We start from the raw sequence: 5,389 nt of genomic DNA, 5'->3' as shown, positions 1-5,389 counted from the left end.
CCATATGGTTTAAAAGAAAGCTGAAATGTTTTGGGTATGGTGGGGAAGTTAGAGTTGACTTGTGATTATGTGGCTTTTAATCCACTTTTACTAGTGAAAGATATTCCACAACTCTGGGCTAAGTTTAGCCTTCGTTAATTTCAGTTTCTACCAGGAAGTACTGCTCCCACCTATCACTACTTTGTTTTGCCTGAGTGAGGTCTTCTTCATCGATTTATGCTAGACAAGTATAAGCAGAGCGATTCATCTCGGGGATCTTCGCAGTCAATATACCTTCTAAGAAATGACCACCACAAATGTATTTCTTCTCAAAATCAGGTTCTTTGGTCTTTTTGGGACCAGAACAAATCTAAAATTGAAGTTAAAGCACTGTGCCGAAGTTCTGTATTGTTTGCACAGAAGGCATTTTTATCTTGTACAGGTCAGTAGTGTTACACACATTGTGAACTCACACCAGAGTATGGGTTGGACCACAGCTCTTTAAAGTTTAAAAGTGGCATCTTTCAGCTCTAAAAGTATCTGTCTTGCCAAGGGAATTGCTACTGCCCCATTTTCTACTTGAGAGAACCTGAGGCATGGCTGAGTGTTTTCAAGAGTATCTTTGATTCCAATGGATAGTGAATGTTTGTCTTGTTTTTGTAATCTTTAGGATTCTGAAAGCTGAAAAAAAAAAAAAAAAAAAAAAACTTCCACACACCCCTTCAATATTGTGTGCAGCAATATACTGTTCTGGAATGATTAAATGATAAAGGCATGAAAATTAGAACCAGGGCCGTTTTCTCAGTGTACTTACCTAAAGGTTTTTTTTTTTTTTTGTATAATCTTGTATAGGATATTGCAAAAGCACAAGCTCTTTTGAAAATTAAAAAAAAAATCCATATCTAATATATTATTATATAATATATATATATAATGTATAGTCTGCTCAGTCGGCCACCGCTTGAAGTTTACCATAGTACCAACATGATGTGCTTTAATTGGATGTCCCTCTTCTGAGCAAGTGTTCACGTTGGCTGCTGTGGTCTTTGGACTGTGAGGTGGTGTGAGGAAAAGAGACCTGCTTATCGGCATTGTTATCCTGACTCAGGCTGCTGTTAACCATGGTGGAATATTTGCCTTTGAAGCGCCGCAGTTGTGTTCATTTATGCTGGTAGCTGCCGTCTTTCCAGTCATCATTATCAGAAGTCAAGGAAATTGCAAAGCAGTACAAAGTATTGTTCAGTTGCCACTGTTTTAAAATTGTTATCCATTTGTTGTATAAAATCTATTTTTCAATTTATTGTATAATTTTTTTTCTATATATTCCCCTAAATCTTTTTTTCCCCTTTGCTCATTGCCAAACAAAAGTAGGAACCAGTCCATCTGTTGTATTAATTCAGCTTGTCATGCCATAATGTCTTTATTAACAGCAATAAAAATATGGTACTGTCTCTTTTAAATGGTGGTTGTGCTGCCAGTTTGAAGCGAGACTCGGCTCTGTTTCATGCACCTTAACTAGAAGGTGTTCGGAGTATGGCTCACCATTTCATGTGTGGGTTAAAGTATAAAACAACTTGACCAGATGTGGGTTGTTGCTGGGACAGCTGAATTGTTTTCAATGATGGAGAGGAATGGACAGGGTCTGAAATTGAGGGAACCAAATGAAAATGAGCTAAACTATAGGTGCGAGTATGGCCTTTGTGTTAATTACTAATTTCCTGATCTCTATTTTTTATGCATTAGATATTATGTGTGCAATACTTTTTCATAGGTTTAATTTTAATGTGTTGTCATTTAGCTATGTTCAAATCTTGATACATACTTGCAATGTCAGTACTTTTCATAATGTGGTGTTTTGCTTCATTTGTTTATTGTGCTTTAGGTGAGGCTTTCATTGCAGCATACAAATTCAAAGGACATTGTATTTTCATTGGTGAGATTTAACCAGGTCCCTTATAGACTGCACTCTAATGAATCCCCCACTAGACCACAGTTCCTTCTGCTTTTACCAATCCCATTTTCTTCATGCTACCCAAATCTGCTAATTCGGTTCTTTTAGTAATGGACTGTAGGTGACTCATGAGTTCTATATTGTCTTGTGTTCCCATCCAACACCTACAGCTTGTATTTTGAAGAGGGCAGCATGGTAGTTCACTGATAAGTGCTAATGCCTAATTTGTTGGCATCACACCCCCAGACATTGTTCATTTTCCACACACAATGACATGCTGTTTAGTTTAATGATCAATTTCACACTGGACAAAGTTTGAGTGTGTGCATGAATATAATGCATTAAAGTGAATTGGCACCCTGTTCATGGTTACCAGAACCCTGAATTGGATTAAGTCACTTTCTGAATAGTATGTTAAGTTGTCCTGTATTTTGAAATCTGTATATATGTTTGCGTTAGATCCTGTAATACGCAGAGCCTTCAAAAAGAAAATGCTCCTGGCAGGCCTAAAACTTAAGTTCCCATTCATTTTTGGAGAGTAGTTTGAAAAAAGTAAAGCTTTTCAAGTCCTCAATGCTACACATTGCTGCTTTTTGTATTCACTGTGCAAAAATTCATCATGAGCTTCAAAACGAAGAGTTGGGTGGCTTTATATTCTGTTTAAATTAATTTGAAGCAAGAAGTGTGGGTTTGGTAGATCGGTGACTGTAAATTGGCTTGCAGTGCGTGCATGTGCTGATTGACCAGTTGCTCCACACTAGGGGCCAGCTCCCTATCGCCCTGAAATGGAGTATATTGTACAGTGATCAAGTTACATTCTTTAATTTTCAGCCTTGACCTAATTCAGCTTAGCATCACAGAGGCCCAGCGCCTGTCCTAGCTGCACAAAGAATCAACCTCCCTAGACGGGGCACCAGTACACCACAGGGCCCACATACTATATAGACGAAACTCTCTGTCAGGCAGGCTGAGGCCTGTTTAGAGCTATTATTCCATTTAGCACACGTGCCTTTGGGAATTGTGGGGGAAACATTTGCACAAGACAAAGGCCAGGCGTGGAATTCATACTCTGGGCACTGGTGTGGGTAAGGAGCAGTGCTAATCAGTCAGCCTCTGTGTTTTAATGTATAGTACTGTATAGGTGTCATTCTTTTCAACTTATGTATGTTCTTTTATGTTTTAGTACTGTTTAACCATTTATTTGACAGCAATGAGCTCAGTTTTTGCTTTATTGTATTAATCTGCCTTTTTTAAGGGAATAAGGTGTACATGTTTCACCCGTCATCTTTAAAGCTACGCATCAGTGTGATGTGAGGATTTAAGCATAATGGACCATTCGGTAAAAAGTTTAAATTGAGCTCTCCAGGAACAAAGCTGTCACTCCTTGATGGAGGCAGGGAAAGCGGATTTCAATTGAGCCCATGGAATTAGGTGGTGGCTGATAACCATCGCCTTCTGCAGCCCAGACGTGCAGTGAACACGTGACAGAAATATACACAGAAGCTGTAAAATATAATTGCCTTATGTTTTTTGAATACTATCCCAAGGTTTTTATTATTTTTTATTATGTTACAGCTTTGGCTAGTCTCAAAGCTAGCATGCAGAAATGAGCAAAAGCTGCTGGGAATGGAGAAAATGCTGGTCCCCAAATCCAGTTTAAATGCTAGTGTCTCTCATGCTGAAGAAATGGACCGTTTACGCCCCTTCAGTGAAGGCAGCTCGAGTGAGTGTTTTGGGTTTTACTTTATGGGGGCAGCATCTCAATAGAAAAGGCCTTGGAGACCAGCTGCAGCTTTACATGTGAAGTAATCTATTGGCAAGACAACATAGCTGTGCCTGCTTCAGTACTTTAATGACTGCAATCCTTAAAGCCATGGAGGATATTTAGAAATCTCCTCAGGTTCAGCATACAGGGTCCTAGTGCTCACATAGTGGGCATTTGCGGGCACAACACTGGCTGGCCTGCCTAAATCGTTTTCTACATGAACAGCGTTTGTTTACGAGATTAGTGGTAATACTGAATTAATTTTCATTTTTATCATGCCGTTGTAATTAAAGCCTTCATAGGGGGGACAGCGCGATCCTCAGCTATGTCTCAAAAACAGGCCTGTCTGAAGATTCCTTTGATGTGTGTGCCGGTAGCACAGCAATGTTTTGGTGGGGAGCGGCAGAGCGTGTGGCAGAAATGGCTGTAAGTACATTAAGCTTGCAGTTGGCGTGCCGGTGTTAAAGCTGTAGGGGCTTCTGGGGGTCAAGGTCATAATTTAGGTCAGGTTGAGCTTTGTGTTATGTTAATGTGTTCTTCGCTTTAGGCACAGTTGGCTGACAGGAATGGCTTCACAGTGTAATGGATTCATGATTTTTGTATAATTCTTCTATAAATGATCCTAGTCCTCCAGCCCCCTCCCACCCTTGAGCTGCCATTTGCCCTTCAAGGTTGGTTTCCTGCACCAGATTTCCGTGTTCATTCCCCTGGAAAACAAAGGATTAATTTTGTGATGTTAGAAACGCTGAATTGCCTTTCTTTGAACCCCTTTTTAATAAATGGCAGTATCTGAGAATTTTGAAAATAAACATGTAGTATTTTTACTTAGCATTTGTGAAAAATAAGTTCAGTTTAAAGGGCATAAATGGAGCACAAGTATTGTGACAGGAGCAGCATGTTGGAGGTCTTGTGGCCATCGCTGTACCTGTGCAAATCCTAGAACAGGGCCTGTATTTATGTCTAGGAATTGCACTTAGAGTCACACAAAGATAACAAATGGAAGATTTTATGAAGCGTCCTACACCTACTGCCAGCCTGCAGCAAGAGTTCACAACCCCCTAAGGTATCAATTGGGACTCCAGATAATGATTTGTTGTTTTCTGACACTAATGCTAAGGCTGTACAACCGAGCTTATGATTACTGTTATCAATAATATTCAAAGTAGGAGAAGGATGAAAACATAAGTAAGGCAGGTTATTGTGTTACACTGCACATAACGTAATTGTTGCTAATCTGCAACAATATCGGTAATATTGTAATGAGGAGGTGAGAGTGAAAGATTGAGATGCCCATGCAGATTGAGAGTAAAGCCTGAAAACTGCCATATTTATTTTAACAGAGATTGATCCTGCCTAGCAGCCTGGGCTTGCTGGGGTAGACTCCAGGAGCGAGTAGGTTTAGGAAATGCTCAAATGGATGTTTTCAGATGTATTTTGAGACAAATCCCCTTCCCACTGTTAGGACCTGAGGAAACGCCTCATAAAGTAACAGTTTCTTAAACTGGCCATTCGTGTTATGCTTGCGTTGTTTCTGCAGAGGCGTTCAGTCTTCCAGTGTTTCTCCACTGGACTGTGCCCTGCTGCCTTCTGTGAATCTTTTCTCTTCTCTTTGGTTTCTGAAAAGCTTGTATGTTTGCAGTACCTACCTTGGGACTCTCCACCTCATTCTGAACCTTTCTGTGTTTGTAAAATGT

Source organism: Erpetoichthys calabaricus, chromosome 2 (assembly GCF_900747795.2).
Source record: "Erpetoichthys calabaricus chromosome 2, fErpCal1.3, whole genome shotgun sequence".
Classification (NCBI taxonomy): Eukaryota; Metazoa; Chordata; class Cladistia; order Polypteriformes; family Polypteridae; genus Erpetoichthys; species Erpetoichthys calabaricus.
The sequence above is the reverse complement of the archived record's forward strand: the minus strand, read 5'-3'. Positions refer to the sequence as shown.